Here is a 25737-nt window from a genome sequence, read left to right on the forward strand (position 1 = left end):
ACATTGAATTCCCTTTTCTTCCAGGGTTTAAAAGTGTTTCATATACAGAATATTTTATAGACATTGTGCCTTTTTTTCACATTTTAAATGTCATAATTACATTGATTTTTATTAAGATTTTTATTTTGGAAGCAGTTGGAAGCAGACTCTTTCTTGTTGTTTTCTTAATAGTAAATTAAGTTTAACAATTATTTCATACTAATTGCCACTGAGATTCTCCTTCAAGTACAAAATAAATAATATGTAAGAGCACAGAGATTAGTCCCCAAATCACATTCATCAGTAAGCATTTGGCTCTAGTGTAAAGATTCAAAGGTTCTATTTGGAATAGGGAAGTTAATGATATTTTAGACAGATGATATTCAAAAGTTCTAAGGTAGCAAAATGTTTGATATGTTCCAGGAACAGAAAGAAGGCCAAGGGCTTGGGGGTGAATAGCACAAGGTGAGGCTACAGAGGTGAATAGGGGGCTAGTCATGCAGGTGTATATAAGAATTGTGGAATTTGTTAAGTGTGTTTAAGTAGGTTAGTAACATGATCCAATATGCAGACATCACTTTGGCAGCTGTGAGGATAATGAATCATAAGGTGGCAAGAATGGAGTAAGAGGTAGACCAGGCGAGAGATGTCGGTGGGTTGGACTAGGCTTGAGACAGGAAGTGCTGAAAAGAACAGAACAGACCACAGAATACACTGATCCATTCTACATAAAGGATAAAGGAGAAGAGCCAAGAACATTTCCAGATCTCTGGCTGGGGCTTTGTGGGGGCGGGGGGGAGGGGATGGTTGTGCCATTTACTGAGACCGGGAAGAAGAAGAAGAAGAAGATTTGTGCTGTGGAGGGCAGTATCAGGATTCAAGAGTTCAGGTGTGGGCATGCTGAGTTTGAGATGCCCGTGACACATCAAAATGGAGATGTCACATAGGCACTGGCTATAGGAGCATGAAGCATAGGGGATGCCTACTTGACATCTGCATTTTATATCTCATAGCCATCTCGATGGCAAAGTTTTAGCACAATTGAGACTAAAGGGTAGTCCAAAACAGAGGGAGTTTGAAGGTAGTTCTAGGGTCAAGATCTGGGCTGGAAATATAAACTCAGGGTCCTTAGTATACATCCCATTTGTAGAACAGAAAGTACCTTAGACCTTTTGTCTGATTTAAAAGTACAGACCTGATGGAATGTAAATGAGGAACTGCTGGTACTTGGATTCTGAAATTTTCATCATGGATTTTGGACACAAAATCCTCTGAAGACAACTTACTCCTAAGTAATTAATGCACATGTATATTTTGGAGAAGATATGCTATAAATATATGGTAGTTTCTCATTGAATGCAGAATCAAACATCAAACCTTTGCCTTACTAAAATATGTATTTTCACATTAAAAATAAATCTTAAAAAAAAATGACACGAGGAGTCTCAAGAAATCATTTCTCTTCAATTATATGTTCCAGAATCTTGGTGAAAAAATAGGACCACAGATCTTTGGTAAATTGTTAGGTAACTTCTAAATCCACACTTAAAAATGGCATTGAGCTCTATTCCCCTACATGAACAATTCCTTCCTGAAGCCACGTGGTGGAGCTGAGGAAGGCCGAAATCCACACAGGAGTAGAGGAGTCATGATGACAGAGAGTGGGGTGTCAAAGTCTGGCTAGGATGAGGACGATGTACACTCAGAGGGGTGGCAGCTCCAACCAGGGTGTCAAAATCTGATTGGAGGAAAGAAGGCATCCCCACAGCAGGGCATGGGGTTGTGGGCTGGGAGGTGTCTAGCCACAGAGTTTCAGAGCCCAAGCAAAGCACGGAGCATTTCTACCTGGGACTGTGGCCCAGCACAGGGCATCAGAGCCTGAGCAAGGTGAGCTAGGACTCCCTGGGGGAGGGGATAAGGTGGCCTGACGTGGGTGTTGAGACCTGGGCAGCATGAGGAAGGAGTGCTATTGCACAGTAGCCTAGTGCAGGGAATCAGAGCACTGACAATGAGGAGGGAGTCCCCAAGGGGTGGGTTGGGAGCAGCAGTGATGAGAGATTGTGTACCTACTGAGAGGGTCTGTGAGAAGCAGCAACACCCCGAGAGCAATGAGCACACCTATCATCCAGATCTTGGTTTCTAAAGACCATTCTCCACTAAAAAGATTCAGGGCTTCTGGGAGAAATGGCTAATTTCAGAGCTAAAGCAGGGAAAGTATAAGATGATCTTGGAGCAACATGTGCCTCCCAAAAAACAAGGAAATGCTCAAACATTAATGCGGGTGTGTCAACATAAAAGCCAGCTTGAATAAGCTCCCACTGGCCAAATAAGGGATAACTGAGCATCAAAATAAATGATAGTAACAGATTGTAACCCATTAAACCATGAGACCACAATAATATAAACTCACATATGTGTAACTTGAAAGGTACTGGCATAAATTCAAAGTATCCCTCACAAAATACTTATTAACTAAAAATGGAAAACAATGTGAAACTTTACAGTGGCACATACCCCTTTATCAAGGGATCAAAGTGAACATCATTATCATGAGATGAACTGAAATCACACACCAAATGACACAATACAGTGCCATGAAGGGATCCAGAATAAGCCACTGTGGCATAAAAATTATTTTAAGCTAAAGCCATTTGAGTTCCTGAAATCCCTTATCTGCCTAAAAGCAGAGCTTCTCAAAAGAACTCAAAAAATTCAATTGTCATAAATCCCATCCCTGGCAACAACTCCAATCTTCTCTTTCAGAAAGAGAAGTTGGCACTACAGCCAAACAGATACTGTCACAAAACTATTACATATCCTATCCATTCTCCTAAGGCCCATTTATCTTTCCAAAATGTCATTTGTTTTTCCTTAAGTGCCCTTTCTCTCCACTTCCCTTCTAAGAAGTTATTTGCTCTCCCAGAAGTATCCCTCTGGCCCTCCCATTCTCTATTAAGATGGTATGTAAGCCCCAAATCCTAACTGCCTCTTTGAGTCACATTTCTTTGAGAACTCCCGTGCATACGTGCATTAAATCTGTTTTTCTTTCCTCTCGCTAATCTGTCTTTTGTCAGTTTAATTCAAAGGCCTCCAAACACTGAACTAAAGACAGTAAAGGAGAAGTGATTTTCCACCTCAACAACACTTCTGTGATATTCCCACTAAACCTGAATCTAACAACAAAGAAGCATCAGACAAACCCACAGTGAGAGACATCTTACAATAACTGGCCTTTCAAGATCATGAAAGTCTAGCAAAGACTAAAGAAACATTCCAGATGGAAGGAGACTAAAGAGACATGACCACTGAATCCAACACATGATTCTGGACTAGATCCTTTACGTTATAGAGATAACTGGCAAAACTTGAATAGGGTCAGAAAATTAGATGGTAGTAATGTACCAATGTGAATGTTTTGAATTTGATGGTTATATTATAGGTGAAGGTATCATGCCAATAAGTTATTTTCAAGTGGCTTAGGAAAAAATGTTCTTTGTACTATACTTGCAAAATTTCTGTAAGCATGAGATTTAAAAAAAATACTTCCCAAAATGGCATTGATTTGACTTAGTGCCCCATCCACTCATGCCAACATAGTCAATTACTGGTTTGAAACAAATCTCGAGTGTCAATGTGAGATGCCATATTGAGTTTTCCAAAAATTCCACTTGAAAAAGGCAGCCTCCCAATAGTAGCCAAGTCTACAATCCACTGTGGTTTCCCTAGACCTGTGACATCACTAATAACTTATTCTTTTTTTTTTTAAACATCTTTATTGGAGTATAATTGGTTACAATGGTGTGTGAGTTTCTGCTTTATGACAAAGTGAATCAGCTATACATATACATATATCCCCATATCTCTTCCCGCTTGCGTCTCCCGCCCTCCCACCACCCCTATCCCACGTGGTCACAAAGCACCGAGCTGATCTCCCTGTGCTATGCGGCTGCTTCTCACTAGCTATCGGTTTTACATTTGGTAGTGTATATATGTCCATACCACTCTTTCACTTTGTCTCAGCTTACCCTTCACCCTCCCCATGTCCTCAAGTCCATTCTCTAGTAGGTCTGTGTCTTTATTCCCATCCTGCCCCTAGGTTCTTCATGACTTTTTTTTTTTTAGATTCCATATATATGTGTTAGCATACGGTATTTGTTTTTCTCATTCTGACTTACTTCACTCTGTATGACAGACTCTAGGTCCATCCACCTCACTACAAATAATTCAATTTTGTTTCTTTTTATGGTTGAGTAATATTCCATTGTATATATGTGCCACATCTTCTTTATCTATTCATCTGTCGATGGACACTTAGGTTGCTTCCATGTCCTAGCTACTGTAAATAGAGCTGCAAAGAACATTGTGGTACATGACTCCTTTTGAATTATGGTTTTCTCAGGGTATATGCCCAGTAGTGGGATTGCTGGGTCATATGGTGGTTCGATTTTTAGTTTTTTAAGGAACCTCCATACTGTTCTCCATAGTGGCTGTATCAATTTACATTCCCACCAACAGTGCAAGAGGGTTCCCTTTTCTCCACACCCTCTCCAGCATTTATTTTTTGTAGATTTTTTGATGATGGCCATTCTGACTGGTATGAGGTGATAACTCATTGTAGTTTTGATTTGCATTTCTCTAATGATTAATGGTGTTGAGCATTCTTTCATGTGTTTGTTGGCAATCTGTATATCTTCTTTGAGAAATGTCTATTCAGGTCTTCTGCCCATTTTTGGATTGGGTTGTTTGTCTTTTTGATATCGAGCTGCATGAGCTGCTTGTAAATTTTGGAGATTAATCCTTTGTCAGTTGCTTCATTTGCAAATATTTTCTCCCATTCTGAGGGTTGTCTTTTCGTCTTGTTTATGGCTTCCTTTGCTGTGCAAAAGCTTTGAAGTTTCATTAGGTCCCATTTGTTTATTTTTGTTTTTATTTCCACTTCTCTAGGAGGTGGGTCAAAAATAATCTTGCTGTGATTTATGTCATAGAGTGTTCTGCCTATGTTTTCCTCTAAGAATTTTATAGTGTCTGGCCTTACATTTAGGTCTTTAATCCATTTTGACTTTATTTTTGTGTATGGTGTTAGGGAGTGTTCTAATTTCATTCTGTTAGATGTAGCTGTCCAGTTCTCCCAGCACCACTTATTGAAGAAGCTGTCTTTTCTCCATTGTACATTCTTGCCTCCTTTATCAAAAATAAGGTGACCATAAGTGCGTGGGTTTATCTCTGGGTTTTCTATCCTGTTCCACTGATCTATATTTCTGTTTTTGTGCCAGTACCATACTGTCTTCATTACTGTAGCTTTGTAGTATAGTCTGAAATCAGGGAGCCTGATTCCTCCAGCTCCGTTTTTCTGTCTCAAGATTGCTTTAGCTATTCAGGGTCTTTTGTGTTTCCATACAAATTGTGAAATTTTCTGTTCTAGTTCTGTGAAAAATGGCAGTGGTAGTTTGATAGGGATCGCATTGAAGCTGTAGATTGCTTTGGGTAGTATAGTCATTTTCACAATGTTGATTCTTCCAATCCAAGAACATGGTATATCTCTCCCTCTGTTTGTATCATCTTTAATTTCTTTCATCAGTGTCTTACAGTTTTCTGCATACAGGTCTTTTGTCTCCCTAAGTAGGTTTATTCCTAGGTATTTTATTGTTTTTGTTGCAATGGTAAATGGGAGTGTTTCCTTAATTTCACTTTCAGATTTTTCATCATTAGTGTATAGAAATGCAAGAGATTTCTGTGCATTAATTTTGTATCCTGCTACTTTACCAAATTCATTGATTAGCTCTAGTAGTTTTCTGGTGGCATCTTTAGGATGCTCTGTGTATAGTATCATGTCATCTGCAAACAGTGACAGCTTTACTTCTTCTTTTCTGATTTGGATTCCTTTTATTTCTTTTTCTTCTCTGATTGCTGTGGCTAAAACTTCCAAAACAATGTTGAATAATAGTGGTGAGAGTGGGCAACCTTGTCTTGTTCCTGACCTTAGTGGAAATGGTTCAGTTTTTCACCATTGAGGACGATGTTGGCTGTGGGTTTGTCATATGTGGCCTTTATTATGTTGAGGTAAGTTCCCTCTAAGTTTCTGGAGGGTTTTTATCATAAATGGGTGTTGCATTTTGTTGAAAGCTTTCTCTGCATCTGTTGAGATGACCATATGGTTTTTCTTCTTCAGTTTGTTAATATGGTGTATCACATTGATTGATTTGCATATATTGAAGAATCCTTGCATTCCTGGGATAAATCTCACTTGATCGTGGTGTATGATCCTTTTAATGTGCTGTTGGGATCTGTTTGCTAGTATTTTGTTGAGGATTTTTGCATCTATATTCATCAGTCATATTGGCCTGTAGTTTTCTTTCTTTGTGACATCTTTGTCTGGTTTTGGTATCATGGTGATGGTGGCCTCACAGAATGAGTTTGAGAGTGTTCCTCCCTCTGCTATATTTTGGAAGAGTTTGAGAAGGATAGGTGTTAGCTCTTCTCTAAATGTTTGATAAAATTCGCCCGTGAAGCCATCTGGTCATGGACTTTTGTTTGTTGGAAGATTTTTAATCAATTTCAGTGCTTGTGATTGGTCTGTTTATATTTTCTATTTCTTCCTGGTTCAGTCTTGGAAGGTTGTACTTTTCTAAGAATTTGTCCATTTCCTCAAGATTGTCCATTTCATTGGCATATAGTTGCTTTTAGTAATCTTTCATGATCCTTTGTATTTCTTCAGTGTCACTTTTTAATTCTCCTTTTCATTTCTAATTCTATTGATTTGAGTCTTCTCCCTTTTTTTCTTGATGAGTCTGGCTAATGGTTTATCAATTTTGTTTATCTTCTCAAATAACCAGCTTTTAGTTTTATTGATCTTTGCTATTGTTTCCTTCATTTCTTTTTCATTTACTTCTGATCTGATCTTTATGATTAATAACTTATTCTTAATTGAATAAGAAGGTCATGCCCCCGAAATTCAATCTTATCAGAATTAAGACATAAGTTCATCAGTATTTCACTTGGGCTTTTGAAGTAATCACTCTTGTCATGTTCACTGATTATCATTTAGCTTTTTTTAAAGAAGGGATATGCCACATGAACAGGAGCAACATCTCAATTGTGCATGGGTCTTAATACTGCAAAATTATATCACACAAAATCCTTTCACCAGATAAACTTCTTAGCACTATTAAGTAAGTTCACAGAAATAGGAGATTTTTCTTCACATGGTTATTTTCACATGTAAGCAACTACTATGTATTCTCTTTAAATGAGAACTTACTAGATAATGCCCACAATTCCAGTTAGATCATTAGGACTTAATATATATTTTTTAATGGAAAAGTTAATGTTAAAGGTATTTAACATTTTATCTCTCTGCATAGTTTGAATCCATTTGAATTTTTGTCAGCCTTTTAGTTGTCACTTACTGAAGAGATTCTGTGTGTAAAATGAGAGCAAAGCAGTGCAGCTAAAACCATGAGGTTGGTCCTCAATCCCTCCTTAAATCCTGGACCACACAGGGAATCCCCGTTCACAGAGAATTCACAAAAGACCTCTGATCACAGGAACACTTGAAAGTCTGCCCAGGAGATTAGATAATGCTCAATTCTACAACTTAACTCAAACAAATTCATTTTAGTTTCAAAAATCTTGATACTCAACCTAGCATTTCATTTTAAATAAATGTAGCGTACAATTTTGCTGTTAGCCATATTATATAAACTGCAATATGACAGACCTTCTAAAAACAAAAAATTAACTTCCATATTTTTCTCATGTTTGAAGATCACAACCTACTTCAAGAACATGATTCACTGTTTTTACTTAAAGTGATTTTTTTATTAAAGAGAGAGAGAGGAAGTGCTTTTCATATATAAGGCACAATATTCTAGAGAGAAACACTGCCTCAAAAATCATACAGTGATTTGCTATAATTAATCCTGTCCTCCCAAATGCTAGGTCATGGGCTTTTAAGATGCTGAATTATCTTCCTCTTTTATCTAACCACCTGCTAGTCATGAGATATCAAAATACTTTATAAGAATGACAGTCAGGAAAAAAAATCCTTTCTGTCTGAAGCATTTCCTGTTCATCAACTCTTTGAACCTGAGCCAATCCTGCCACGATGGGATGTAGGAAATACATTACTAAGTAGAACTAAGCAAGGCTGCCAGTTCTGCCCTAGTTCCTCAGAAGCCTGTCAGATCCCAGGTAGTTGTAATGACAAACTTGTGCGGAGAAGCTTGGCATGCTCGCGAGTCCAAACTGTCCTGAGATCATTTATTTAAGATTACCTCTGACTTCATAAAACAGTGTATTTCGTATAAAGGAAAGCATGCTAGTTCAGAGAGTAAAAGTATAAAGAACCACTTAAAGATACAGACTAAAATTTAAAAGTAGGCTTTGAGGCATCATTTGTCAGTTCATGTCCTATGGAAAGCCAATGTCAAGACAGAATTAGAACTAAAAGAGATTACTGGGGGAAACACCTGACAGATAAAGGGCGAGGGATTCAGGAATAGACAGAGGAAGTCTGAGACCATCATAAACCCCTGGCACCCATGAAAAGAAGGAGAAGGATTGAATAGGAGGAGACTCAGATGTGTACGGCTCTGAGAAAGTCTCTGCCAGCCCAGCCTCAAGCAGAGCACCCACTGGAAGAGTCCCCGTTGGGCAGAACTGGCCTGGCCCCAGGCCTCGCCCTGCTCAGTCATTACCCTGGGAGCAGCCCACGGAGAGTGTGGCCCTGAGGGGATGTTGTGGCAGATCAGGAGACGTGGCACCTGCCGGCTGTTGGCTAACTACTCCTACAGCAGTTCCCTCCTGAAGGGAGGTCAGAACAGCAAACTCATCAATGGCTTCAATACAGAAACAGTAAAACTAGCTAAACAGTATGAATATACTTACTACGCAAGTCTTTCATGTCATTCTGCTACTTGAAAGCCTTTCAGGGTTCTCCCATTTTGATCTAATCATGTCCAAACTCCTCAGCAAAGCACATATGTTCTTTCAGGATCTGGACCCTGCTTTTTCTGGTCAACTCCATTTCCACCTCTTCTTCATAAGCATCCTACCTATGCTCCAGCCAGGCGTATTTACTCATGCCCCACATGCTGCATGCCTGTTTTGCTTCTCTGACTCTTCACACGCTCCTTTCTTTCGTGTTGTGTCTGATTCCCCAACCCCATCTAAGCTGCAACACCTGACAAATCCATTCTGGGCTCTGGAGGCATCCAGAACCTAGAGTCCGAATTCGAGGAAAGTAGGTAAGAAATAGGAGGTCGGGATCCGAGGATGCAGGGTGGAGACCAGAGCAAGGCTAGAACTAATCAAAACGTCTGGGAAAAGGTCTGTCATAGACTTTCGCCAGCCCCAGGTGTCGCTGGAGAAAAATCCATGAAAAACGTCACTTGGGCAGAAAACTTGGAACACTCGCCTTCTGTGTCCCTCTGGTAAGTTTCTAGTCATCCTTTAAGAGCCCCACTGGGTCCTGAAGCCTGTGCAACCTGATCTAATCAGAGCTCCCGCCTGCCTCTCTCCACTGGGTCACTACAGTGTTGTGTACACTGGGGCACTTATACTGTGCTAGGAATACGGTCTCTTTTTTTAAAATTTTATTGAAGTATAATTGATTTACAATGTTGTGTTTAACTTCTGCTGTACAGCAAAGTGATTCAGTTATACATATCTGTATCCTTTTTCATATTATATTCCATTATGGTTTATCACAGGATACTGAGTATAGCTCCCTGTGCTATACAGTTGGATCTTGTTGTTTATCCATCCTAAATATAATAGTTTGAATCTGCTAATCCCAAACTCCTAATCCTTCCCCCGCTCTCCATCCCACGGTTTTCACATCTATCTCCTTACTGCTCTGAACTTCTCAACCACATCTTATCAAGCTTTGTATGCCTGCACTTTGTAGTGGAGCATAGTAAGTACCAACACAAGTTTGATGAATGAACTGAATTTATCACAAGTGTTAGAATACCGATGGTATGTAAGTAATACGTCAACACAGTTGTTATATAAAAATAAAAGGATAGAGGACAGAAAATTCAAAAATCAGGTCTGAGACGTAGTCTTAAATCTGCTTCAAAAGAAAATTAAGTCTCAAAGTTTGTGAGAGTCAAGCTCCCTTTTCACATGAACCTTTATATACCTTTTCTGTTTCTTAAATGCCATTTGTAGGCTGATTTGCAATATAAATTATTTGTCTACTTTGGGTTTTTTCTCCTCTAGATTGGCGGCAACTTGAGGGCTATCTCTCCTATTCATTGCTGGGTTTCTTACAGCCCGAATTAGTGTTTTAAACATCGTAGGCATTTATGAGATTGGCCAAATCGAGTATCTTCATGTACACAGGAATCTTCATGTACATAGGTGTACACAGATGTAAAGAGTATCTTCATGTAAAGGTGTAATTGATGTTAAATTATTGAGATAATTATTTGAATAGAGATAATTTAGGCAACAAACGTTTTGGTTTTGAATTACCTAGATCATTATTTTAATAATCTTTGCTAATGCAGACAAAATATATCTCTTAAGCACAGCAACCCTACTGAAGTAAGATCCTGGCCCAAATGAGAAGAAGTTATTAATCCTGATGCCAAACATGTGTCATATTTCACAATCTTGATACCTGCCACATTCCAAAGTGAATTGAATCCCTGGATAAAAGGAAACATTCGGTAAGATTTTTTCCAATTAATTTTGTTTCTATCATTGTTATTCAGAAGGTACTTAAAATATGTTTAAGCATTTTCAGATGCAAAAAGATTTTTAAGAGATACATACACATGTGATTAAACAATAAAGAAAAGGGAGAAAATAATATAAAATTCAGGATATTGTTTGAGGGAGAGAAGGAAGAGGATCAGAGCACACAAGTGGTTCAGATGTATTGGAAAGGGTCTAGTTTTAAGCTAGGTTGTGTGTGTTATACTGTTAATCTTTAAACTGCGCATACATTTTATATTTCTCCTTTATACATGTGGTATGTTGTATATAGTTTTCAAAATCAAATAAAAGGACAGAAATGACTTGGCTACATTATATATTAATGAAAAGGATCCAAGGTGAAAGTTAGAAATGGAAGTTATGAAAAGACAAGGATAACTGTTGGAGGTGGATCCCAGAAGAGCAACGATTTATGGGTTCCTGAGATGGATGAATGAACCTTGGAAAAGAGGGTCATCTATTCCTTATTAGAAGTCAGGGAATGACAGAGGATGAAAATATGAAAAGAAGCACGCATTAGCTTGAGGCAGATGCAACTGCTGACTTTGCAAGTCAAAACCAGTCAAACATTGGCAATTTCATATGGGTCTGTCCAATACATAGAGAGACTGTGGTCCAGTGAGGTGGTAAGCAAGTCTCTCATCTGGACCAGGAAGCAGTGGGTGAGGAAACCTGGGGAGGGCGGTATGAGCTGGCATAGGAAGAGGACAAGAGGCTCCCAAGAGGACCTCTGAGCAGTGCTGAAAGCACACCTAGGGCTGGAGACCACAACTGTGTAAGGGCAGTGATGTGCAAGGTTGCGGCATTGTCTCCAGCAGCCCTGAGCAATCCAGCTGTCAGAGGTGAGTGACTGTTCACAAGGATGTGATGCACATAATTTCTCCTTCTTGAAATGACTCTCCTACCATGACACCAAATCAACTAATGGAAAGTGAATGGTAGGAAGAAATCAAAACAAACTGCTGCAGTAGTGGATTTAAGTAAAGCAATTCTTCAAAGTTTCCATAATAAGAATGATTCGGGCTTCCCTGGTGGCACAGTGGTTGAGAATCCATCTGCCAACGCAGGGGACACAGGTTCGAGCCCTGGTCCAGGAAGATCCCTCATGCCGTGGAGCAACTAAGCCCATGCGCCACAACTACCGAGCCTGCGCTCTAATGCCCGCGAGCCACGACTACTGAAGCCCACGTGCCTAGAGCCCGTGCTCTGCCACAAGAGAAGCCACCGCAATGAGAAGCCCACGCACTGCAACAAAGAGTAGCCCCTGCTCGCCGCAACTAGAGAAAGCCCGCGTGCAGCAATGAAGACCCAACACAGCCAATAAATAAATTAATTAAATTTTTAAAAAAAGAATGATTCACTCAAAAATCATAGAATGATTCATGCTTTTGCATTTAAAAATACAAGCTATCAAAGAGTACACATTTCTTTTTCAAAATTTTATAATATTAAACATACAATTTGCTTCTTCCAATAACACTGTGATCATATAAGCGATCACCAATGTAAGTTAGAAGGAAAAAATTTCCTCAAAGGTAAAAAAAGAGAGAACTATGTCTGGACACCATTTATCAAAATAATAACAGTAACAAAGAAGACTCCATTATTCTACATATCTAGAATTTGCTTGGTATGGGAGTGATATCTTCTTTGGTCATGCATTCTGTCTGAACAATGGGAAAGGAAATCTGTGATCTGCTGTCATCAAAAATTAATTATTGTGAATGTTCTGTTACATTTATCAACAGAATTCAAAGTAGTAATTAGTGATCACTAATGCAGTCACATGTCAGATACTTCTCAGCATGGGGGGGACCATTAGTGTGAGGAATACAAGACAGAATGTTCCATCCATGTGCTTTTCCCAAATGTTTTTACCTGGTGCAGCTGCACCTAGAGATAGAAGGAGAGAAGCAAGGCTGCCAGTGACAGAAATAATATGAAATTAAGCCACTGCAGATTTGGAGTATGAAGGTTGCACTGACTTGTATTTATTTCTTTATACTTTTCTAAATTATCTGATTTGTTTTTGAAGAGAAAAGTTGAGTATTATTTTCACAAAACCAACAACAACAGTCTCAAAAACCAACTCCCTCATTTCCTCTTGGGAAATTTGATTTTTTTATAACTTTTATCTCACCAATTTGGAATATTCTTAGTTCAAAAAAAAAAACTGGTCAAAGCCCAAAATGTCTGAGGATTTTCTCAAAATTCCAATAAAGATATAAGCAAACAAAAATACATAAATAATACAATAGCCAAGACATGGAAACAACCTAAATGTCCATTGACAGATGAATGGATAAAGAAGATGTGGTACATATATACAATGGAATACTACTCAGCCATAAAAAAGAATGAAATAATGCCATTTGCAGCAACATGGATGGACCTAGAGATTATCATACTAAGTGAAGTCAGAAAGAGAAAGACAAATACCATATGGTATCACTTATATGTGGAATCTAAAATATGACACAAATGAACTTATCTACAAAACAGAAACAGACTCACAGACCTATAGAACAGATTTGTGGTTGCCAAGGGAGGTGGGGGAGGGAGGGAGTGGGAGTTTGGGATTAGTAGATGCAAACTACTCTATATAGAATGGATAAACAAACAAGGTCCTACTGTATAGCACAAGGAACTATATTCAATACCCTGTGGTAAACCATTATGAAAAAGAATGTATATATGTGTATAACTGAATCACTTTGCTGTACACCTGAAACTAACACAACATTGTAAATCAACTATATTTCAATAAAGTAAATTTTAGAAAATACATAGATAAAAAGTTGGTGCAAAAGATTTTCCTTAAATTTTTAAAATCTTTTAATATTATCACCTGCCAGTATCTGCAGAACACCCACTATGTGTAAGAAATTGCTGGCCCCATGTCCATAAATGTCAGAAACACTAATAAATATAAAGTCTGAGAGTGGAGAACGTTTTTTAAAGCTTTCGCTGATGTTTTTAAGGCCCCTAAAAATGTAAACCGTATAGATTTTGCACACAAGTTCATAATTAAAGTATGTCTGATACTTTTGTTTGAAAATGATTTCAACACCAAATGTCCCTTATTAGCATTTTCATACTTAGTCCAGGGAGGAAGATGAAGACGTTAAAGTGTTAAGTTTTAGCCACTAAGGGCACCATCACAAAATTGATATCCCTGCCCTTTTTAGAACTACCGTCAAAAAAGACCACACCATTATGGTCTCTATATTTTAACTACCATTATATGTAGCATTTGCTTTAAATTCAATCAGGGGATTTCCCTGGCAGTCCAGTGGTTAAGACTCCGTGCTTCCAACACAGGGGGCGTGAGTTCGGTCCCTGGTCAGAGAACTAAGATTCCACATGCTGCATGGAGTGGTCAAAGTAAATAAATAAATAAAATAAAATAAAATCATGGGCTCTAAGGTAAAGGGCACTAAACTACAAGTCAGAAGATCAGTGTTTTAAAAAAAAAATTCAATCAGACTTTGGTCCAGCTAGTAACCTTCTGGAATACATAACACAATCCAGTCAAGGAAATGAGTGGCGAGCCTCTTCTAACATCACTACCAGCGAAACCTTTCCCAGCTGACCAGTGAGTTTAAAAGCAATTGTTATGAACAGATATATAGTTTATTAACCTTTTGTTTTTAAAAAATCACTTCCTAATACCAGGTTTCATAAGAGCTTTGTAAAAATTACTTAATTAAGCATTTAAGATTCTCAGCCAGAATCTGAAATATTTTCTGAGCTACTTTCACTCAAACTAGTTGTTTATGTAATCATTCCCTCTGAAGAAAAAATTTGTGAGATCTGTTTTTCCTGAGTATGCCTTCACAAATGTGCTATTAATGTTTCAGATAGTATAATGGAACAGACTGTCCAGGGCAGGTGATTGGAACTGCTCCAAAATTACAGATTGATTTTGACATGTTTCAGCTGGCTGGCATTTCAACTAAGGGTTCCAACCACTTGGGAGAAGGGAAAACTACTGAAATGACCCTTTTTCCAGGCAACTCAATCTAGCTGCAATTATAGCCAATCCATCTAGTATGGCTATGCAGCTAGTCAGGATTGTTTTTGTGGGGAAAGGGATGAGGGTTTTTTTTTTCATCCTATATGCAGAAACAACAATGAAGGTATTCGATACACCTAATAAAATGTACTGAGTGCTCACTACTTTCAAAGCATTGAGATACAGTGAAAATAATGCAAGACAAAGAGAAAAGACCAGTATTCTGGCGTAGGTTCTAGCACAGGCCAGCTGGGTGGCCATAGGTAAGTCACTTAAGTGTTCTCAGCCTCAATGAAGGCAATAGATCACGTGGCAATAGATCGCATGAACTTTCAAATCCTGACCCACTTACAAGCTTAGGATTCTGTGATCCACTGTTCACTAAAGGGTCTTGAGACTTTTGCGAGAAGGCAAGTAAATCACACCCACTACCCTCTATTTACCCAGTACTGTAACTTTCATTCCAAAGAGAGAACTTCTAACATCCCATGCCTACTGGAAGCTCCAGAATGTAAATTCAGCCTTCACTCCGTTGCTCTGTATGTACCATTTGACATCTTAACAAATGCATAAAAAATGCCAAAAAATAAATCAGCAAGGGCACTGTCAGCCAGACATGAAGCGAAGAGGCTAATCCGTGCCCAAAAATGTCCTCCCACGTGTAAAGAAACTGGTAATTGGAAGTAAGAGGAATTCCCCACCTCCAAGAGCAGACTGTGCAGAGGCGGGGCGCCCCTGCCAATACCCAAACCTTTGCCAGAAGCAGAAGCAGCGTGGGGAGAGAAGAAAGCTCTTCCACCCCCGCTACTCTGAGTATTTACAGGGATGCGTTCCAGGTCCTGGCAGGAACCTGCTGGCAGAAGTAAGTAATCCCTTCTGCAGGAACAGAAGGGAATTTCAGTGTGACAGTTGTGAGACAGCAAAATCAGATCAAGCCTTGATAAAAGGTCTTTCTTGTGCATCAGTTCTGCATTCCCCTTGAAGCAGTCCCAGGCTTACAGATTCTCGGCTGGGTTTAGAGGAAGGGTGTTGGCGTTTTCCATACAGAGCAGTCAAGATCCAAATCTCCTGGGGTTGGTATAAGGTTTTTCAGAAATGGATGAATATTGACGTCAAACTCTAACAGCTGACTCACAAATACAGTTTACTGAATCCCTTAAACACAACCAGGGATGCGATTCACTGCTATTTCACCTCAGTGACAAAGCAATGCACAAATAACGGGTGTGGAAACTTGTTCATTACTCTAATTGAAGGGCAACATATGCTGTTCCATATGTCAAATCAAAAAGAGGAAGAGAAATCCTTCCTGAGAAGATGAGATGACATTTCAAACGATAAAACATGACTAGAGGTTTTTCAAATGTAATTTATAAAAGGCACATATTTGAACAGCAAAGAAATGTGTTCCTTTGCCCAACCAGAAAGCAACATGGTTCCTTCGATGGAATCATGGGTTAAAATAATTAGTGATGTCACTAAATGATATTTTGGTCATCTCCTTAATGTTGAGAAAGCTGTACACCATGTTTCCCTGCTTTGTATGTCAGGCCTGAAAAATGATCTTCCTGAAAAAGGACTCTTGAGACTACCGCTTTTAGCAGCGAACTAGTCTAAAAACGCTTAGGTAGAAAATGACAAAACACTGGCACCTTTTGTGGCTCGGGCCATGTGATCCCAAGGCATTGTGGCCCGCTGAACACCATCTTTGATCAGGCTCTTTACACACAGCTGTTACTGGCACTGGAGGCTTGAAACTGCTGTAAAACATCTGCCCACTGCACATGTGCCTTTGATGTCTGAGCTGGTCATTTCTGGCCCCCAGGCAATGACTCCATTTGTTGCAAAATTACTTCATCTCTGTTGCCATAACACTAGGTGTGTACCTTTTTAAATAGCACTGTATTATAAGCATTGATTCACTTTTCCTTCTGGTGTTTCTCCCTCGTTCTCAGCAACAGTAAAAGAAGGCAGCATGCCTTAACACCCAGACCCTTTGGAATTCCTCCCGCTATTATCTATTACAGATGAGCTTTCTCAGTTAAGACTTCTAACTTGATCTCAGCTTTAAGCTTCTGTATCTACTGACCACTGGATTCTATCCAATAGAGATACCAACATGGTTTCTTCATTCCAAATTTTGCTGGTTACTTCTGTCAATTTATTCTGATTCAATTTTGTTCCTGCAGTTTTGTAAGTCTACACTGCCTGACTCAATCTTATGGAATCCTAGCTTTACTCAACTATAAATAGTAGTTATTTATAGTTGTCACCTTATTATGTGCCAAGAAATGAGCTACTCACTAGAGAAACCAAAATGAATGAGAAATCAAAATGGATGCAATGTCAAAAACTGACAATTTAGGGAATTCCCTGGCGGTCCAGTGGTTAGGACTCCGTGCTTTCACTGCTGAGGGCTCAGGTTCCATCCCTGGTCGGGGAACTAAGATCCCACAAGCTGTGTGGCAAGGCCAAAAAAAAAAAAAAAAATTTCACAATTTAGTGGGAAACACAATCAAGAAACATAAGTCATCATAGTAAGTGCCAGAAGATACCTATGCAGAGTGTTACTATGGTAAGAGCACAAGCACATAGTGGAGAAATTATTTCAGCAAAGGGTGGTCAAGTACTGCTTCTAAGATGAAGAGACAATGGAACTTTGACATAAAGATGAATAGATGTTAGCTTAACAAAGAAAAGAGAAGAAACAAGGAGGAGGGGACAGTTGGCATAGGCATGGAAGCATGAGTGAACCTGGCATGTTAGGGTCTGATTGCTAAAGCATGTTGGGATATTACCCATGGTGAGCCTAAAAGGTAAGCAGGTCACCAAGGGCCATCTACGTCATGCTTGAGAGGCTGACCTTCATTATAAAAGCAATGGGAAACACTAAGGAGTATTCCCCACCCACGAAGCAAGACAACGAACAGATAGGCTGAAGGTGAAACTAGAGGCAGAAAGGCTGGTTTTAAGGACTGCTGTAACAATCTAAGCAAGAAAGGACCAAAACCTTCACTGCAGCCATTGCACTTAAAATGGATAAGAATGGGCCACACTGAACTGAAATGACAGATGGGATTAACAAAAGGGATTTGTAGGGATTTGCTGGGTGGGACCAGCGAAATGGTGAGCGAAGGAGTAAGAGATGGTTCTCAGGTACCTGGTGAAGGCATGTTTTTGGACAATAACAACATCTACCATTTATTAAGCAGGCCAGGCAATATTTTCTAAGTGATTTACATGCATTACTTAATTTGATCTTCACAATAACCCTGGAAGATCGGTATCTGTTTGACAGAGGAGGGCAACGAGGCAACAAGAGGAGAAATAATATGCCCAAGGTCACTGAGTTATCAAAGAACAAAGGAAGATTCTGACTCCAGAGCCCTGCACCAGTCCCTGGGATAAAGAATTCTGAAAAGTTGAAAAGGGGCAAGGAAGTAATATCATGAGTTCAACTGGATACACGTTGGGGTTTTGTTTCCAGAGTTTGTGAAATATATAAGAGAAGATCTCTAGTAGGGCTAGGAAACATGATTCTGGAATTAATAGGGAGGTTCTAAGCTAAAGATACATGTTTAGGAATCTTCAGGGTACAGGTGGTATTTGGAGCCTGGGTGCAGAAAGTGTTATAAAGTTTAAAAAAAGAGGTGGAGAGAAAGAGGCGCCTTTGATCTCTGCCTGGACCTTGAAGCCTAAAGTCTCAAGTATCCAATGCCGCTTTGAGTGAACACACTGCATAATTCTGTCAACGATCAGGGCATGGGGGAAAGGAAGATTGAGAAGAAGGTGGTAGCACTAATGGTTTCAGAAAAGAGACTTGAGATTACGGCGGGTCCTTGCCCTTTTGGTCCAGAAGTAAACAAAAAATTCATATAATGAACCAACACAGTTACTATAACTGATTAGTTCTTTAAGTGTCTTTTCCTTTTCTTTCCATATTCAATGCACCTCTGCCCTGTGTGGGAGCTGAGGCTCAGAGAAAGACACAGTGCAGCTTCCTAGGGGCTGGCAGTCTGGTTGGGAGAAGGCACAGGCAAGCTGATTATTACATACAAATCCAGCGATGCTGCAGGACTGCTGTATACAGTGATTCTCAACTGCTGGCAGCTTTGTCCCCAGACGACAAGAGGCAATGTCAGGAGGTATTTTTTACTGTTCAACTTGGTCTGCGCTTAACGCTGACGTTCCTGGCAGATGTGACTAAACATCCTAAAATGCACAGGACAACCTTCCACAACAAAGGATTATCTGGTCCAAACAACCAATAGTGGGAAGGTTGAGAAATCCTGCTCTAATGAAGGAGAGCAAAGTCCAGGGCAGACGGACCAAACCCTCAAGGCTGCCTTGGAGGATCAGAGCAACCTCAACATTGGAGTGGATTCCAGCAGAAGGAATCTGCCAGGAAATGAGGGGATATCTGATCTTAGTGGACCCGTGTTCCTTGCTGAGCAGTATTTTTTTCACAGTCCCAATCCATTATCAGCATTTATTAAGCACCTACTATATGCAATGCAATCCCCCCATGATATGGAGGAGAAATATTCATAAGAAAGGCAGGGTTCACACTCTTAAGGGTATAAAGAATGCTAACTTAGCAAGCTTTTTCACATACTTTATCATTTAAACCTCAGAGTAATCCAGTGAAGCAGGTAGTACTAGCCTCACTTTGTCAATTCATTAATGGCTCACTGAGATCAAATGACATACTTCAGACCACACAGAAAGTGGTGGTGCTGCTCCAAACGCCGATGTCACCCTCTTCTCCTCCTGCCCTCTGCACAATAGCACCCTGCAGAATGCAGCTCACACTCACCCGACATGGCAAAAGGCACCCGTCATTTCACCAAAATGGGACTCAGTCAAGTTTGCTATTCAGCTACAGTGAAGAACTTCAGAATGCTTCTTGGTTAAAACTAGATGACTGTGGGGTTGGGGATAGGGATAGATTAGGAGTTCAGGATTAGCAGATACACACTACTACATATAAAATAGATAAACAACAAGGACCTACTGTATAGCACAGGGAACCATACTCAGTATCTTGTAATAACCTGTAATGGAAAAGAATCTGAAAAGGAATAAATATATATATGTATAACTGAAACACTTTGCTGTATACACCTGAAACGATCACAACATTATAAATTACCTACACTTCAATGAAAATAAAGTAAAAGAAAATAAAAGAAAAAGAAAAAAAATAACTGGATGACTGAGAGGTATAATAAGATCTCGTTTCTCCAGAATCCAAACAACTGAGATAAAATAAATAAAATTGTATGATTTATAATCATGTCTATCAGGGCTGAAATTTTATAATCAAAGAAAAATTAAATTATATAGTCAAAAATAGTTTGAAGGCTGTTGGGCATTTAATTTTTCATACTGTTTTTTGGAAACTGATAAAGCATTCAGAGTAATTTTTAGTTAACCAGAACATCCAAGAAATCAAAACACTTCTGGCCGTCCTTGAGGTGTGCTTAATGTACTTGTAAGCAGAATAACTTTTATTAGTAACTCAATTGTCAATATGAGCAATTTTTACCTGGTTAAACCTTCCTAAGGAAGCATATTAACAAAGAACTGGGTGGAGAATTTATAGCTTTATTGTGACAAAGTGGGCCCATGTAATGAGCCCACAGAAGTCTGAACATATGTCCTTTACTTAGCACAACTAACCTGGAAATTTTACTGAGAAAGTTTGAAATTTCTGAGAAAATCTGAAATTCAGTGAATCATCAGAATCTATTGATGGTGTTAAAATCTGGCTGTGATCTCCTATATCTAAAAGTAATGGTTTCTCAAAATTCTGGAGTTGTATCACTGCTTTCCTCCTATCATATTCAAAAATTTTTGGTGGAGGGCCCCGGGATCCACATTAACCTCATATATTACTCTCAAGTATATAACATTTACTTTCAATTTTTTATAAGATGATGATACAGTTGTGGGTTGAGGGAGGCAACATAATGTCAAAGGAGCAAGAGCTCCAGAGACAGACCCCTTACTCGATGAGCAACCAAGGACAAGTTCCTTCACTTTTCTAGAATATTCTTAGATGCACAATTGTTACCTCACATGGTGCAGTGAGAATCAAGTGAGAAGGTATGGACAAAGTAACCTAGCAAGGTACACAGAGTACATACTAACAAATGTGAGGCATTTTCCTTCACAGAAAGATCAAGTTCTAAAGTAATATTTACCTTTCTATTTGGAAAGGCCACCTTTCACAGGGGTCATGTACAGTGGAGCTGGCTTGGTGAATCAAAGTTCCTGCTCCTAGCTTTCCTTAATCCTTTTCTGCAGGCTCACACCTCCCTCTTCCCCTAATGGTACAAGCACTGATATATCTACTCTGCTCATCATTATTCCCAGCATGTGCCTTCACTGCCCTTTTCAAAGTCTACACCTGGCATTCTGGACAGTGCGCTACAGTAGAACATGCCCTGGGCTGAGAATCAGGAGACCCCTCAGGCCCCTCCCAATCTGCTTCCTCCTTCCACTAATATTCCACTAATATCTTGCAGTATGACTGGATCCCAATTCTAAATCTTTGTTCTCTCATATGTAAAATCAGAGGACTATATTAGAAGGTCTTCTATAGTCTACCCAAATCCAACAATCTATAGTTATAACCTAAAATTATATCCTAAGGTTCTAATTTGTTGAGAGGCCATGAAAATATCATTGGCTTATCTAATTATCTAAACATAATGAAGCTAGAATATAGTAGTATTTTCATATTATGTTTATTTTATATTCAGTTTACCTTTATTAGATTAATGATGAGCAGTTGCTTTTTTAATAAGTTTTCTTGTCTTCTCCTTAAACGTAATGATCAGTGTTAAAATTACCACCATTCAGTGAGTGCCATGAGTTATATGATTTTGTAAGCACACATACCTGCAGAAGTTGATGTAATTCACATAAACTGCAATAAATATGCTTTCTGTAAGGATACTGAAATGCTTCTTTTTTTCAGTCTTAGTGATTTTAGTGTTTATATAACTGATTGATGCACATATTTTTTAAGTACTGGAATTATTTTAAAAAATCAAATATGTACTTACATACATAAAAATTAATAGTCGTTTTTCTAGTGACCAGATTGAGAAAGCATGGTTATCTAATTATGCCACTCACTAAATCAATCACCTTATCAGAAGTAGAAAAAATAGGGCTATATGAGTTCAGATTAGGGAGTGAAAACACACATAATCAAGAATGCACATGTAACATCAACAGACACTGAACTTATCTAAGCAATGAATTGTCATACTTTGAAAATAGGTCCCATTTTCCCTAAGGACAGGTATAATACCTCTCTTGATCATTCATTCTGCAGGTTATCAACTTAGGAAGTGTCTATATAGCTAATTTCCTAATGTTGTAATTTAAGCACATTTCCTTTCGAATTGTTTTTTCCCTAAAGAGGGAGGTATCTGATTCTTACATTTGAAAGCTATTAATATAAACTTTCTCTTTTCCAGAATAATCCTAGTTCCTTTCACATTTTGCAACATCTTAATCAGGCCTTATTGCTCACCTAAACGTCAACTCCCTCACAGCCTCTTCATTTGGAGATTACTGAAGTGGACATGATGATCTCCACTAGTGTACAGTATAAGGATGTTACTAACATTTAAAATTTCACTCTCCTCTTTCCTGGGTGGAACTTGCCTTTCTCCCTTCCACTCCCATATACTCATTATGAAAATGTCCACCTGGGAAAGGAAAATTATCCTGAGAAGTGGAAACTAACTGTAAATTTTCAATTCTCTGTGACACTGGAATACCTACCCTTCACATCTTTGCATTCTTTCTTACTTTCACAAAGGCAAACAGAATTTTTGAAACTTCCAAAGAGAAAACAATTGGACAGGACTCTGAGTCACTCTAGTCAGAAAATTTAAACCTAATAAATATACAAAACAATGAATATACAGAAAATCTCTAAAACAAAAAAGTTTAAACCTAAATATTCCCAAATCCAGTAGCCAAAGAGCCTCACCTATAACTGTTCCAGGGAAACACAGTTAAGGGTATGGAAACTGTACCATGATTTTGGTCTAGAGTTCCCTCTACAGAATTTGAGTCTCCTTGGCTCAACCATTTGTAAACAAACTTGAAAAGTCATGTGGTTGAGTCCACATGACCACACTCATAAGACCACACCCAATGACCTATCCTTTTAAAACCCTACCCAAACAAAACAGCCTTTCTGCTACAAAGGAATTATGGGAATTTTCCCAAAGGCCTTTAATGTTGTTATGTGACTGATATTTTTATGATAAACACAATAGGGCTGGGGGACAGTTACAGACAGGTAACCCCTCCTTTCTTTTCGTGCATTTCAGAGTCTTGCACCACGAACTTCACATAAGGAAGACATACTATCACAAGATGATAGAGCTAGAATGGATCATAAAGGTCACATCCTCTTAGAATTGACAATTAAAGGGCCTTCTCCTACCCACTCACTTTAATAGCATCAGAGGATTATTGATGAATGAGCCATGATGTGAGACTGCCTTCAACACAGCTGAAAGGTTTCCGATTTAGAAATAGGTTCTCAGTGAGGGAGTGCCTGGGAGTCCTGCGGGGAAATCTATAAAAGGATCTGGCTTTCAACTGCCGCTGTGGAAGAAAAAGGAATACTGACTTTTGAGCACAAGTTTTAAAATAACAAAGCAAAATTTGCAAAGCAAATTTACTATAAAATGTTCCAAGGTCATACCTGCTGAGATTACATTTTTACTAGTTTCTTTTTTCTTTCTTTCTTCTTCTTCTTTTTGGGTTTTTGTTTTTTTTTTTTTTTTTTGGCTGTGGGGAGGTGGGAGAAAAAGTGTTTCAATGCCAATGACCTAGAGTAGCTTTTAAAGACCTATGGTTTCTTTTCTGCCCTAAAAGGGTGAGATACTTTTCCATACTTTATATTTTTCCCAACGACTATACAGTTGCTGTATAAACCCAGATACATACACATGAGTGAAATAAAGAATACAGGAAAATTCTAGATAATGTAAATGTAAGAGCCCTTTGCTCGCAAATATATTAACAATTTTCCTTAGAATATCAATATGATTTCAGAAAAACAGGAGTTTCTTTCTCAACTGAAGGATAATATTCTCAACTGTTCATTTTGCATTTCAAAGCATGACCAAAGGGCAAAACGTCACCCCAAAAAACTCAGCTGAAAATTCTTCTTATGGTTTATTTATAATAATGTGAGATTACATAGCGTTATGAGTTAGTTGAGGCTCAGACTCTTAGAAAAGGTTTTCAAAAAGGAAAATGACAGGCAAGATCAGTGGTTGCAAGGTTACAGATCTCTTTTCATTCCAAGCAGAACATAATGTAGTTTTAAAATTACAGAAGTGCAGAGAGATTAATTTTTCTTTTCGACAATGAGCTTCTAATTAAGGGCATTTTCTTTTGGGGATTTGGGTGGAGAGCAAAGACCTGGAGGAATGAGGCACAATCCTGCTAAAGAGCCTCCTCAACAAAATGGTCTGCAAACTTTTTTACAGTGAGTGTTTCACCAGAGTAGCGGCCTATCTTTATTGTGCATTAAAAGTATTTACTGGAGAAGCTTTGATTTGGCAACATAAGACAACTGCTTTATATAATCAGGTTAACAAAAGAAATGGCCTGCCAAATCCCTGACAATAAACTGTTAGGAATTTAAAGGAACTCTGTTAGATCCCTGAAAGAATAAACAGATAATAAAAATAATCGTAAAAAGCCACCTTCTAGGCGACAACGTCCTCCAGGGCCCTGATGTCATCCCACACTGTCACTCACTCACCTCCAGGCACAGAGTACCAGTAAGCAGCCCTGGTCCCCATCAGACCTTGCAGTAGCTTCAGGCTATAAGAAATTAAAAGTTTTATCATGTGGTCTTCATAACTGATAATTCCCCCAAAATGCATGCATGGAGCAAAATGTTAACAAAGAAAATCCCCTTTCTAGATAAAGACTTTTTTCTGACTACTTTCTTCCATATTTATATCCAAAAGATTGTATTAAACCTGACAATCTTGCTGTGTTTCTCTCTACCACTGGATGAGATGCTAATAAAGATAAATCCTTTTACGAAAAGATAATAAATGTACTCCAAATATTAACTGTTGTAATATTAGAAGAAAAGCAAAAATAATCCCAAAGTGTCTGACACCGTGAAGCTTCTAAGAGAAAAAAATTCCTTCAGAAAACTTTCAGGGATCGTTATCTGCCCCTTGACAAGTTAACAAGTGTGATCTGATCTTCACTTTAAATGTTAAGCTTCATTAAAAAAATTCCAAAATATCCAATGATACATCTGAAAAACATGCTTTTCTTTCCCAAGATTGCAAAGAAATTGCAAAGGAAAGTTTTAAATATCACAAGAATCAACATTTCCTTTTTAATTAATTAAAAACTATAATTTAAAAACATTGGTAGCAGACCACATTGCAGCCTTTAGAAAGGTATGTTTATCAAAACTTCAGTACCATGACAAATGTTTATAATAAACTAAAATAAATTCATAAAGAATAAATTTACTTTTTATAAAGTAACTATAAAAACAACTTACAATGTTGAGAAAGTACTTAAGAAATGATTTCTTCTCTTTTCATATCATTTGAATATATTATTCCTGTAAAATTCTTTGGGTCCACTGGCCCTCAAAGTTTTAATATTTGTCAGAATTATTCAGAAAATTTTTAAAAGAGAATGATAATCCTCTGTACTCATAATGAAGACAGTATTCACCACTTTCTGATATTCATTTTTATCTCTATGCCAACCAAATGTGATTTACTAAAACATTAAAAATTGAAACTGAAGACACTTATTGGGTTTTGAGCCTGACAGCTCATACTTTATTGATCAGTATTTTCAGAGAGACCGGAAAGTAGTATCTAGATACACAGCTGAGTTATGAACTATGTTTGGGAAGCTGATTATTTGTCACTGTCAGGCATTCAAGTGTTCAACTTTCAGTTTTATTAAGATACCTTCATGGATGTTTC

The 25737-nt window shown here is 38.4% G+C and overlaps 1 protein-coding gene across 3 annotated transcripts in view; it reads right to left on the reverse strand.

Annotated features, from left to right (window-relative positions):
* The window catches only part of TMEM200A (transmembrane protein 200A), a 72443-nt gene that overhangs the window by 26729 nt on the left and 19977 nt on the right, over nucleotides 1–25737 (reverse strand). Inside the window, exon 2 of one of the 3 annotated variants that reach the window (XM_059941235.1) lies at nucleotides 24531–24592. The exons of the other annotated variants lie outside the window; for them this stretch is intronic. The gene's annotated coding sequence lies outside the window, so the exon portion shown is untranslated. The remainder of the gene's footprint in view (nucleotides 1–24530; nucleotides 24593–25737) is intronic. 3 annotated transcript variants of the gene reach the window in all.

Source organism: Balaenoptera ricei, chromosome 12, assembly GCF_028023285.1.
Source record: "Balaenoptera ricei isolate mBalRic1 chromosome 12, mBalRic1.hap2, whole genome shotgun sequence".
Classification (NCBI taxonomy): Eukaryota; Metazoa; Chordata; class Mammalia; order Artiodactyla; family Balaenopteridae; genus Balaenoptera; species Balaenoptera ricei.